Genomic DNA, 13890 nt, shown 5'->3' on the forward strand with positions numbered 1-13890 from the left:
TTTGTCATGTATCTAGTCATCTGCTGGATATGCTCCTGCCTATGGTGGGATGTGCTAGTCTGTTGCACCACCGGATACATCGGTCTTCTCCCTGTGTTTTGGTCATACAACAGATACACTTCTATGACAGGGGGAGGACTTTGGGATCCTTGGCAAGAAGGGCAATGAGACATGGTCTGACTGCTGGCTCTGGCCTGCAGGTTTGAAGTTTCTCATCCCTGAGCAATGGCATCTCTTTTGGTAAGGCAGTGGTCTTTGGACGTTTTTGTTGCCTAAGTTAATTTTCTCCATGTTTTCATTGCAAACAAAATCAGTAAACGTTCTTCACTAGAAGGACTGCCCTATGTGATGTCTGCTTTCAGACAAGGAAGGCAAGGGTTAAGATGCAGTGTTTTGCTTCTGCTGTCCACAACATCATGAAGCATGATAAAGTCCCTTTCTGCTGATCAGCTGGCATGGCATCAGTGTTCTTAAAAACATCTAGCATTTGTTAGCCAGAAATAGGCCTAGCAGTTCAGTTCCTAATGAGGGAAGAGGTTCTGGAGCAGGATTATGTAATAACTGCGTTATCCAGCACTACCAGGGAGTTGATGAAGATATTGCACAATCTGTCTCCCCCTCTCCTCACTGCTCATCAGATCTGGCTGGGAACATTCATGTTCATACTCATCCGTCTGATTTGATATTTGTGACGGTGGTGGTGATGATTTGGGTTCTGAGCCAAAGACAATGAGGCACTGTGCCTTTCTTACACTAGTTTTCTACTCTTTTCTGTTCTCCTCCTTCCAAGGAAATATTTTTTCCCCCTCAGCCCTCTCTAGTCTATATCTTCTTGGAGTTGCCTTTGAATTTCTTGGCCAAGGAACTTTCCCTTCACTGCACTGTCTGACAGCTGGCATCACTCTAGTGGTGGCAATGAGTTCTCTAGAGTGCTTCCCACCTTTGGTGAGGTTTAGCAACAGCTTCTCAAAGAACAGCCGTATTGTCAGGAAATGCTGAATGTCTCGTGTGAAGATGGGAGAGTCATTATTGTTCATAAAAAATGAGCACACGGTCTGGAACGAACTTGCTGCGGGGTATTAATTAAGACAAGACCTAGCTACTGCTCCAAAATCAGTCTGTCATCAGTCTCTTCTCTCTAACAGAAGGGATGTGGTTTTCTGTGCAGGTTAAGTTATATAAATGTCCTTTTACTGGCAGTAAAGCAATCAACAGAATAAGAGATTGTAAGAATCGATTGCCTAATCTCATTAGGGAACACGCAGTCAGAGTACAACTTCCTTGCATAAGCACTAACTCACAGGCATGTTGTACTCAGAACTTTGTCATTCTAGAATGACTACAGAATTCGATCCTATAAATTAATGGCAAAATGTTAAAATAAATAAATGAGTCTTAAATACTGCAGTGAACATATCAAGCGTGCCAATGTGTATATTGAGATTCTTAATGCTATGTCCTGGCCACAGAATATTTGTATGCTTTTTGAGTATTAGTAGCAGTTCTCAAAGACATAAGTCTTCAAAAGATAAAATGTTATGCTTGAAAAGAAAGGGAGCAAAATAAACTAAGGCTTCTTTACTCTTCAGAGACTGACAAGAGATGCCTTTCAAAGATAATGAATATTCTAATAAATACTCTTATTTTTCCCAATTTTAAATAGCTTTGGATTTCCATGTTCTAAATCCCCATGAACTGCAACCTTTCCAGATCCTCTGCCAGAGCACATGACATCATATATGTTGTGTTTAGTTATACAACCTAATGGAAAAACATCACACTTGAGAATCAAAATCAACTGATCTTAACTGGAAATTACACAAGCAAGAACATTTTTGGCTTCTTCCTGAACTCCACCCATTTCAAAAGAAAAAAATGTGCACAGAACTGCATTAAGAAACTCAAAGTGCTCACTGAGTAAGACTAAGTGAGATCTGCAGGTGCACCGAGTCCTGAATTCGTTTCAGTGGCACAGCCCTGGGTGCTCCTGCTGATTGCATCGTCTGCCAGAGCCCAGTGCCAGAGGCACCGCAGAGTTACCCAGACCGTAGAAGCAGCATTAAAAATGCCTCTCTTCTCTCTTGCTGGAAAGAATTCAGAAGCCAGCAGAGCCAATCTGTTCTTACAATGTTATATAAAGGTCCTCTGTATTGTTCTGTATTTGTTGAATGTTATTTATATTGAGACAACTATATGTAGTTATGGGAAAGATGGTGGAACTACAGAGATGGTGGAACCAGATCTGATGTGTTCCGAGCTTGATTCACTCTGTCCTTTTAGGGCACTGATGACTTTACTCTGACCCACATGTTCTGAGGCCTCCCTTCCTGTACAGTGACACTCCTATACAGTCCCTGGAGTAATGTGCTTTCTGTTTCACTAGCTCATCTGCGTGGTATCCAGCATTTGAACGACAACTAAAAATGATACTAAGTACTGTGTAGGTCTAAGCACGCTTAAAAAATAACCTACAAATCACTGAAATACCAAAGCAGGTTGTGAGACTTGGGATACAAACTAGTTTCAGAAGTACAGTGTGAAGATTAGGAAATAGTATCGGAACAATTGGAAATGTGGTATCTGCTGCCCTACGGAATAAAACGCTAGTAAGTCTAACCACTTACTGGTGGCTATCTTTTCAATTTATCTTAAGTAGTAGCTTTGCACATTACGTTAGCATCTTCAAGCATATGCCAAGGCCATGAAGTAACAAAGAAATTTTTTGTACCCTGGGACTTCTAAGAGTGACTGCAAAACCAGAAACAGTAAGCCAGAAACAAATTGCTCTGTGATCTTTCTCTGTTCTGCTGCTTCACGGAACAGAATTCTATGTTGTCATGAAAACAGATGAGAAAACTGCACATGCCACTGTGTGCTATTCTTACATTTCTACATTTTTATATGCACAATTAAGGGTATATTTGGAAACGCTGACCAGGCTGGGTGGGGAGGATGAAGAGCAGACAGTTAAATAGATGTGCAACTGAAGCACTCTTCCTCCAAGAAAGGAAATGCTATCCTGGGAAAAAAACATTCAGCCAAGAAGTCTGTGTTCCTTAAGAATGGCTGTTATTAAAAAAAAAAAAAAAAAAGCCATCCTTCAATAGCACTGACGTATTTATGAATATTTTCATTTATGTTATTCTCTTGCTTATAAACAAGCACTTTTGGATATCTGAAAAACAAGCCTTTAACCTTCTGAGTGCAAGAAAGAGAATAACATAGCTTTGATGTTAGACAAACGGTAGTTTCTTTATGTACTATTGAAAAAGGAACCCAAAAAAAAATATCTGAAGTCTCAAATTTCTGAATTCCTATAAACTAAAATGAAGCAGTTTTAAATTCATGATTCTGGTGGAGACTTATTTCATAAGCAAACAAGCCAAATGCAATCGTGTTTTGTGCATCTGCTTTTGTGTTTCTGTCCAACAGCTTTTAAATGTCTTTGCTAACTTCAACCAAATCTGACAGAAGTAGCAAATTCAGCAGTATTAAGCTCTATTAATTCCATGAAAATTAGGAGGTTCAAGTACTGTTCTCAGCGAAAACGTTACTTCTTTTACAGGGTGAATTTGACTATCATTAGAAACCAGAAGCCCAATATGGGAGAGTGTTACAAATGCCCAAATAAACAATTGAAGTTGACACGTTACTAGGCACTGGGACATACGGCTTGCCCCAGGCCTAGGAGACAGAGCACCAAGGAGCTAGGTAGGATGCATGACAGAAGTGTGCGTGTCCCTGCTATTTCTATCATCTGTGGTGTGATGTTTTTTTTTAGGAACTGGAATTCTCAGGTTTCTAGCAGGCATGTACCCAGGCATCTAGTACAAACTCACTTTACGGTGTGGGCATCTTTATTTTAATCTTAAAAACACAGTCATTAAATCAGTAGGTTACTGGCTCTTTGTATTCTGAGTGCACGTGGAACTGCTGCTACTGGGCAGGAGCAGCACCAGCTACCGTACCATCATTTAAATCCTTGATTTATTTTCTCTGTCGTAAGATTTTCGTTGAGTTGTTTAGACATACGTGAATATTTCTTGAAAGGGGAAATTCATAGCAGCAAGTTTACATTTTACATTAACGTCTGTTACTTTGCTCTCAAAGTGCTCGTGTAGTTCCATCCAGGAGCACAGATTACACCCTGTGACTTACCTTTATCAACACAGCTAACTAGAACAATCCAAAACAAAATGATGAACATGCATTCAGATACTACAATGGCAATGGCTCCAAGGACAGAGAAATGTAAGTAGTGCAAAATTCTTATCCTAACCTCAACCACAGTCAGATCCATCCAAGAACCAAAATAACTGATGTTCCATGCAGCTATCTGATCCTTCTTTAAAATATCACCAGTTACACTTCTAACCACAATGGAAAGCATTTTTTTTTTAATTACATATTACATTCTATTATCAGTTGCATTCCAGGCCTTTATTTCAAGCTTGCTCAATAGTGTCGGCCAGATCTTAAATCTCAGTTCATAATAATTTTAGCTATTTTACTGTACTGCATGTTCATCAGACACATTTGCATTCTCTTTTGTCAAGGCAGAATAACCCTAGCCTTTTTAGGCTTTTCTTTTCCAGGATGCTCCATCACACTCTTTCTGTTTTCTAAAATATGCATTCCTTGACTTTATTGGATCCCTCTTCAAGGTGGATGCCCAAGACAGACTGTGCTGTCTGAGTTCCTGAATGCTTAGCACTTTTTTAAAAAATTACTTTTTCCTGCATTTTGTTTGAATTAAGAATATGAATTTGAACTTCTCCTTAACAAGTCATTTTCTGCCTAACATGGTAACTTCTGTTTAAATCCTGTTTAGTTCTCGCTTTGTATCTGCTGAAGTGTATCACTCTGTGGTCAGTACATGAAGCTCTCTGTTCCACTCCCAGCTACAGCCTAATTCCAGACCACTTCATGCACACAATCAGCAAGTAGCTGCATGTTAAAGTCCAACATCTGGAAAATAAATCCTAAAGCAAAATGGTTTTAAAAATAAATTGGCCACAAATTATATATATATGTATAAATGTATATGTATGTGTGTATATATATATATACATATATATACACACACACGCACACACACACATTTTTATTGTCAGATATTTTATCTCCATTCCCCAACTGGAGCTCTGAGTATCTATATCAAAAGGGAACAATTTCATTTGTGTTTTCAACTTCCACTGGGCTCCCTGTGTTTATAAGCACAAGAGATTCTTCAAGACAGACAGCCGGGACAGGCTAACAACTTAAGTGTAAGAACAATGAAATTTATCCTCACCTTCACAAAGAAGTCTTGGAGTGGATTTTAGATCTATGCTGAGAATGTGGCAGAGAATATGCCCCCAGCACTGTAGTGTGGTCTGTGAGTCTTAGGTGATTCCCTACACTGTAGGTACATAACACTTATTTTCCAGCATCATGATAAGCTTCTTTGGTTTCTTTGTGCATTTGTGTTGCTGAGCTGTTTTGGAAACTGTTGGTTAGTAATGTTCACACTACAAAATAATACCTTTGCACATCTACAGCAGGACTTTCCTCCAGGATTTGTGTACTCAAAAAAAATAAATAATCAGCACTTGCGTCACAGAATCACAGAATGGTTGAAGATGGAAGGGACCTCTGGAGATCATCTGGTCCAATCCTCTTGCCAAGCAGAGTCACCTAGCGCATGTTGCACAGGATCACATCCAGGTGGGTTTTGAGTATCTCCAAAGAAGGAGACTCCACAACCTCTCTGGGCAACCTGTGCCTGTTCTGTCACCCACACAGTAAATAAATGTTTCCTCATATTCAGCCAGAACTTCCCGTGTTTTGGTTTGTGCCTGCTGCCTCTCATCTTGTCACTGAGCACCGCTGGAAAGAGTCCAGCCCCATCCTCTTGACACCCTCCCTTTGGATATTTGCATACATTGATCAGATCCCCTCCGTTTTCTCTTCTCTGAGCTAAACAGGCCCAGCCCTCTCTCAGTCTCTCCCTGTATAAGAGACTGCAGTCCCCTATAACGTCTGGGGGCACGAGGTCCTAAAATTTCTCATCTCCCCCTTGCCTTCTAAAGTGTGCCCTATGGAGTCTCACTATGTGGCTGCAAATAATCATTCCCCTCCCACACAGTTGATGAATTGGGGGCAGAGGCAATTATGTGATATAAAATATAGTTAAGTAGCCTCAGTCTCTTTTTCTCTCTCTGCTAGAGTGTACTCAAAAAATTGGGAAATCCTGTTGGGTAACTGAGAAATTCAATTCTTTCCCACATAAAGGTCATCAAATCCCCTTCTGGAATTCCATACTTAGAAATTCACATCTACGTCTGCAGACCTGGGTACTGAGAGTTTGATGCTATAGGTTTTACTGCACCTTTGTACCAAGACACATAGTACTTGTTATCTCTAATATTAGTCTTTCTCCTCTGCAGCTTCTCAGTTCCTGGTTTCAGAAGAGTTCACACTTTCTCTCTCCTCCCTTCCTCACACAACCCCTCCCTACCTTGTATCTTCCTTCCTCTTTCGAAGTACAGAACAAATCAGTTGCACTATGCTAGTGGCTTGTGAAGCTCTGAATTCAGTTACACAGAGTATGTCAAAACTGGGACTGTGTAAACATAGTTACACTTGTTCTGGTAAATTTATTGAAGAGTTTTTCTCTTGCAACACAATCAAGAGCAAAATCACTAAGGTGAGTTCAGCATTCAAGAAAAGTCCTTTCATGATGGGGTCTAGATACGTAAACAATCCTTGGCATGCATCCTATTAGGAGTAGCAGACGTGTTATAAGCTACTTCAGCAAAAAGGCTGCATAAGCTGAATAAAGCATTGAACCAAAGGTGCTTTTATAATTTTCTGAATAATGCATGTACTCTGTCATACGGTCACCGCTTAGGTAAGAATGTGTGCATCTGCCAACTCAATTTGTTGCATCAGTAGAACCTAGTGGGACAGAAAAGCCTGCAGAAAGACAACTCAGAAACTAAAAGCTGAGAAAGGGAAAGTGAGGGATGGGTATATGTCTAATTTTTGCAACTCTCCTATGGTTTAGAGATTCTTCAGCATTCTTCTAACCAAGGGTCACAGGCTACCTTCAACTACCAGCAAAATGAATGGAGTTCTTTTAGTGAAGGGTGATGAGAGCATCCTTGTCTTTGTGGTCTTTCCCAGCTTCCCATCATAAAACTGCTAGCAGCCACCACAAGAAGGTAAAGAAACAATATTCTTGTTGGTATCTACAGGGCTAAAATTTAGCAAGATAGCTCTAAATAATCTCTTTACTGCTGTGTTTCCATGAAAATACATGTATTTAATGCTTCATAGCTGATTCTCTCATCTCTTTGTAAGTAACTGCTAACAGTAAGACACAGGTGATAACTTTAAATATTCTGATCAGCTGTCAAAGAGCAAGGTTGTAATGTCAGCATCATTTATCTATTTAAACAATATATATTATGTAACCTATTCAGCTCATCCGCATCAGCACTCTGCATGACATGGTTTCACAGGAAGGCTATGCTGTTCCGTGTCAGTCTTGCTTGCCTAAAATGCCAAGCTGTTTCTTTCAAATACAATGAGGTTACTTGCTGGCCTCTCCAAGCAACTAATGATTCTGTAATCCATATCTTCATTTGCATCGTGCCTAAGCTTGGTGAGAACACTCTTGTTTATAAAATAGTGATTTATGTATTGCTTTTCTTTAGTCTCAGCTGTATTGTGTCTCAGGCTATAAATAATAAGTTGCAAACTAGAGAAAAATAGATGACAGTAAAAGATGGTGTCAGACAAATGTCACCATTCCAGTCATCTTTTTCCTCCCTAGTCTGAAAAGTGGAATGGTTAAAAGGTATGGGAAAGTAACAGAAAAGCAGGAAAGAGACAAAAGGAAAGGGCTTGCAGGTGAAATTTTGTGGCCTTATAGTGAAATCAGAGTAGGTGGTGGCAAAGTACACCCCTGGCCTCCTCTACAAGAACTATGTTTTTAGTACATGCTAATTTGCCGCTAGCAATGCCACCTGGCTTCACAACACATCCTAGAGATGGAAGGACAAATCCTTTCCAGCCTAGGTCAGTGACCAAAACTAGCTGCCATCGCTTCCATTCCCCGGTCCTGGGTAGGGCAGTACTTTGTATGCTTAAAGGCCAGGATGTATTTTCCTCTCCATCTTTACTCTTTCTGATGTTCTTAGCAAAGTGTTTCTGGGGGAGTTACTGATCATATCCAGATGCAGTGAGACCAGTTCTTTTAGGATATTAGTTTGGTTATTAATAGTTTGAGTGCTATGGCTAACCATATGGTAACCATAGTGCTATGGTTAGCCACGGCAGGTATGAAAGAGACACACATGTATGTGTTCTCCTCACAGCAGTATAATGAATGATGTTACAGGTAAGGCTCCCTTCTGATGGCCAGCGAAAATAATGCACAACTTAGCAGTGGCAACTGTGATACTACTGTATACCTAGATGGTCTTGTCAAAATCTACATGCGTAATACTTCTCTCAACTCTTTTCTGGCATACTTGCTGTGATCTTTTGATGTGATTGCACTGACAGTATATACACATTAAATGCACTGCACTTGAAGTGTACTTCGCTATCTCTTAGTCTATACAACTGTGACTTCTCAAAACTTCAGCTACCTCTTACAAGGGTGATAATCCAGTAGCCGGAGGAAACAAACATGCTAGTAATGCTGTTACACGGTTATGAGATGGTGTTTACAATGCATGCAATTTCAAAGATAAGCTATAAATGTTCTTACAGTTCTATATGGATTCATTGTTGTTATCTAATGCTGCTCTTCTGTTGCTTCTATCCTAATTCAAGCTTTACATTCACCATTTCACTCTCTTTCCCCAAAGTTCTGATACGCAAGCAAAACGGATACCTCCCACCTAAGCAAAGAGGGACATCTGAGCCATTTGGATACCCACAAGGAAGGAAACTTCTTATCCTACCTAGGAGGGTGAACTTCCACGTGTAGAGGTAAGCACGCAGACCAGAACAGACCTCCTCTGCCCACAGGAATAGCTGCTATCAGTCGTGTTTCCTTTAAGCCCCATGGCTTTGTTTACATGGACGTCTGCAGCACCCTATTATAAAAGCAGGTTTGTTCCCCTCTGCTGCTGGAATCTCTGGGTAACAGTGCTCTTTACAGAGTGCCAATGACAGGGCTAACTCTCGGGAAATGAAAGGCAGCAGCCTCAGTGCCAAAGAGCTTATATTCTAAAACAATGTGATCTACCAAGCATTGCTTTTTCTATGAAAGTTAGGTCCCTGTAATTGCTGTATGCAATTTCTGTTCAGTAAGCCTAAAACTCGTACTATTTTCTTATCTCTGAGGCATCAAATACTTGACCAGTGCTCAGTGAAACAGCTGAAATGTCACTAACTTAAAAGCACAGCAACTTCCACTTGATTTTCTCTCTCCTGTGGCTTGTTCCAAGGATGAAGATCAATAGCTGACCCTTTGACTTTGCACTTAAATGCAGGATAATTAAACTGTGTTACGCTGAAATGATGAATACTAGGGGGAGAGTAAGATGTGTCTTCGCTATATCATTTCCAAACCACACTGAAGTATCAGTCTCCTCGCACAGTAGGAGCCTCTTGGGACTAGTAGAGCAGCCCTTTAACTGCTATCTTCTTCTGATTTGTTGTTCTATGAAAGTAAGAATGTCAAGTGAATATTAAACCCTCTGTTGTGAATAGAAAACAATAAGAAGAAACAGTGTAAGTAGAGCTTTTAAACACATCTGGCTATTACAGAATGACAAAACCAAAAGATGGGGATTTTTTTTCCTTTTCTAATGGTCAATTATACTTTTTAATAAATATATTTCAAAAGAATACTGGGGCTGCAAAAACAAAAACTGTAAGTGCTAATCAGCAGATCTGACCTACCGCATCACCCTGACAAAGGAATTTCAGCCTAGAATCCCTGCCTCGAGCCAACAACTTGTTGAGCAAGGGGCTCTCTTCATTCCTTAGGTAAAAAAGCTTGTGACTTCAGCATAGGTCAGAGAAATCTGGCCTCTTACAGTGTAACAGGGATAAACATCAATAAAGGTATGTGGGATTTTGTTCCTCTTTTTCAGACATGATGAGCCAATTCAAGCCTCTTAAAGTGACAAGGCACTGGAGGAGGGCTCTCCAAGTATGTGTAATACTCAACACTGTTTTTATCAAATGAATCCAGGTAAAATCGGAAAAGTAAAGTATTAACACGAACCCTGGTGAAAATATATGCTGGACTGAGATCTTGTTTATTCATTTACAGTCCATGTTTCTTTTGTCTCAGCATGCCAGTGTGCTGTGTTGTTGTATGCTACAAGCTGATGATTTCAGCTGCTATGATTCGTTAGAGCAAATAAGGTGATTAATGAAAATGTTATGCAGACAGCAACTGAAGCCAAAAAGGAAACTCCCCAGCCTTGATTCTCCCTCCTCCAGGAAGGGGAAAAAAAATCAGACCCACAGCTGACACAACTGAACCAAATGTGTCTACAGGGAATGTGTATTAAGGTACCAACAGAAACACGAGGTTTCCATTACAAATGGCTGTCTGGATCTTTCCTCTTCTGCCTCAGAATTGCTCAGTCATTACCAGTCCACTCTGCAAACTCCAAAGAGCTCCAGACATCTGACTGTTAGCAGTTCCATGGGAGCTCTTACGATTATTACGGTGCCACCTCTCCCTCTCCAGCCCACTCTTACAGTGGGGAGGGGGGAAAAAAAAAAAAAAGATCCTGTTCAAGATCCTGTGCTCACTACAGAAGGGCACTTCCTTACCTTCTTCCAATCTGTGCTACCTCCTTTTGGAAGGCAGGATTATGTACCGACAGAGCAGACAGGATAGCTGTCAAGCTCTTCATTCTCAACCACATAGTCTGTCATGCAGAAAAATTATACGTAGCAGAATTAACCAGTAGGTACTTGTGGGTAAAATGGCAAACACGAAAAAAGCAGTGTGTTCACTTCTAAATGTATCAGCTGCTTCTTTGGAGATCCTCTTGCCAGAGTATCTCAGAAGATTGTGCTTTTCTTCTGATCAATGGATGGCCTGGCTTCCCTCAGACATCAATGTGCGGTGTAGGTTATTCCTTGCTCTTCTAAAAATCAAAAGTTATTCTGATAGCTTAATTAGATGGTCTTAAATTTTAATGTATCTGAGTTCTGATCACTGTGGAAAGTAAGAACTGAAAAGTCTGACCAAACCTCAAGCCTCAAACATGAAAAAAGCTTGTATTGCAAGAACATTTGAAATCAAATTGAAATGTCACAAACCATCCCTATCTATACCATGAGCACAAAGCTACCTCTGTAGTGGTTTAAACATTGCCTTCAATGAAAGTTTACTTCACAAATATTTTTGTGGTACATTTCAAAATGTCCATGGTAATGTTTTTGATCCCTAATACAGGAATGTAAATGTTTTAAGTGGGAGAGCAACTGAATAGGTAATGACAAAGTATATGTAACTGGTATGAACTGTGGATGAATTCATGTTGAAATTGTGAAACTTTGGCTCCCTGAGCTGTTACCCAGCACTTGCTTTAACAACTGTAAAGAAAGAATCATATGACTCCATGAATCAGTCTTTTCTCTGTTGACATATAAATGATTTTTTATTATTCTATTCTACTAAAAACAGGAAAGTGCTTGTAAAAGCAAAGCTTAACAAATTAATGCAAGGTTGTCCTGCTATGCAAAATAACAGACTAAAGGATTATTCTTCTAAACTGAGACGTGTGCTTTATTTATCTGAATTCTGGAAGATGTTGAATGTGATCTGCCCCCAGCTGAAGTCTTTGGCATGAATAGACACCGAGGGTGAGTTATGACACATTACATGCACAGCACTTCCCAGGACTTGGTGACAGAATGAAATCTTATTTTGCTAGAAGCCAAGCAAACAAAAGTTAGTGAGGCTGTCTTTGGTTCTAACTGTGAATTGTCTCTTCGTGAACTTTCAAATTGTTTAATCAACAACCTCACAGTAACACAGCATACATGAAATGTGACACTGATTCAGAGCTTATAAACACAGCTTTATAGCTGAGTGAAATGATCTGATACTCAAAGTTTATTCCAACTCTATGGAGGAGAAAGGGAGTGGGAATTTTATTGTTATTCTGACTCTGGATAGATTGTTGTGCCAGAGTGCAAGGCAGTGCTGAGTGCAAGGCAGTTTATGAGCAGCATCAGCCAATGACCATATAGAGCATCCAGCTCCAGGAAACAGGCAGCTCTGGGAATTAGTTTTATGGGCTGATAATCAAACAGTAGGTCTGCTGCCTGGCACCACGTAGCTGTCGTTCAAAGTATGCACAAATCTGTTGCATGTACCTCGGAAGATCTTCCTCCCAGACTGTAAAGCTGCACTTCCCATTTAAGCCCTGATTCTGGTTTTTAATAAATGAATCAGATTCTAGGAAAACAGTTGTACTCATGTTCTGATGTGATCCCTTTTACAGCAGGTCAACCTTTTAGAAAAAACAAGCAGTTCGACAACAAACTCTTTCAAGTCTCATTTATATACGCTATTTCCTGTTTATTTTGCATCTCCCCATCTGATAGTCTCCTTTAACTGTACCAAAAGAAAGAAAAAGAAAGAGCAAGAAAAGAAAAAAATTCTAAGAAGAGCAAGAAAATAAAAGAAAAAAAATCTAAAAGAAATAAAAGAGCAAGTTACTTGCTCCTTTCTACTTTCATCTTGCTTTTTACTCTTCTCTGTGTGTTAATTCTTTAAAACTACAAGTATGTGCGTAAACACCTAGGCCTCATTCTCATACATAGGCAGAAGATAACTAAGAGAAGATTTTCAACAATCATCTATTATTTTGTTGTCTTTTAATTTTGGCTATGTTTGTTTATTATCAGTGGAACAAACTTGTAGGTGTATATATACTCAGGTGTCTGAAAATCAGGCTCCTATCCAAGGTCTCAAGCTGCTTCCAAAAGAGTATGTTACCACTTTGGCCATATTCTATGCAAAATAGAAATGAATGGTTATTAACAAGATGTTCCAATGAGATTTCCTTAGGATTTCTCCTTAGATAGGCCTGCAAAGCAGCTTCACCCAGCATCTGTGAGATGTCAGCTATCAACAGTTAACGTGGTGGGGGCACATTGTTCAGCAGAGGAGAGGCTGTGGTAGACGAGCATCACTGCTAGAGAGCTGTTCCTGAGCATTAACACCCACGGTGTAACACGCCTAGGTGCAGCTCAGGTCCTGAATTTCTCCATGTTGTATTTATTTATATTTATGATCATTTTGCTGGACAGCTGGTTGTAAGGTCATACGCTGGCCTCACCAGCTGACTCTGATGTGGGATCAGGGCGTAGGAGAGAGGCCGTGGTGTGTGCTGGAAATGAATGAATGATGTGTTTGTGGAGGAGTGCAAGTTAGGAGCCAATGATCTGAGTATGACGTGACATAACTGAAATGCTAAGATTTTACACAGAACACAGACACATTTCAAAGACAGCTTTGTCAAGGGCATCTTGGTATACATAACTTTGAAAACTTCTCTCTTTACTTTTGAAGAAACCATCTAATCATATACTTTCATACAGGAATCAACTAGATTCCTTTTTTCAAAGTAGTACGGCAAGAAACATCTTTACTATTTTGAAATTTCTCCAATTATATACAAACATAGCTTCTTTGCCAAATGTAACTACTTTTCCTTGCATGCTTTGTTCATGTCTTCATTGCTTGCCTGTACAGAACAGCCTAGCATTAAAATCAGTGATGTCTCAATAAAGAATGGGGCTTTATATATAGGAAGCATGCTAAAAGGGCTCGTCCAGCAGCCAACACTTTCTCTATAAGCACTATAACAGCCTCTTGGATGTTTTTATCTCGCTATTTTACTGTGAGAGTGA

At 39.9% G+C, this 13890-nt stretch overlaps 1 protein-coding gene and 1 long non-coding RNA gene across 5 annotated transcripts in view; one reads left to right on the forward strand and one right to left on the reverse strand.

Annotated features, from left to right (window-relative positions):
• Window positions 1–13491, forward strand: part of LOC137863306 (uncharacterized) — a 31896-nt gene extending 18405 nt beyond the window's left edge. For 2 of the 4 annotated variants that reach the window (XR_011100854.1, XR_011100857.1), the window contains 4 exons: window positions 3566–3711; window positions 4132–5706; window positions 8862–8985; window positions 10098–13491. This is a non-coding gene — a long non-coding RNA (uncharacterized lncRNA). The remainder of the gene's footprint in view (window positions 1–3565; window positions 3712–4131; window positions 5707–8861; window positions 8986–10097) is intronic. The other 2 variants (XR_011100855.1, XR_011100856.1) reach the window with 2 other exon arrangements.
• Window positions 1–13890, reverse strand: part of KLF13 (KLF transcription factor 13) — a 34678-nt gene that overhangs the window by 6884 nt on the left and 13904 nt on the right. The gene's annotated exons all lie outside the window — the stretch shown is intronic.

Source organism: Anas acuta, chromosome 12 (genome assembly GCF_963932015.1).
Source record: "Anas acuta chromosome 12, bAnaAcu1.1, whole genome shotgun sequence".
NCBI classification, from domain to species: domain Eukaryota; kingdom Metazoa; phylum Chordata; class Aves; order Anseriformes; family Anatidae; genus Anas; species Anas acuta.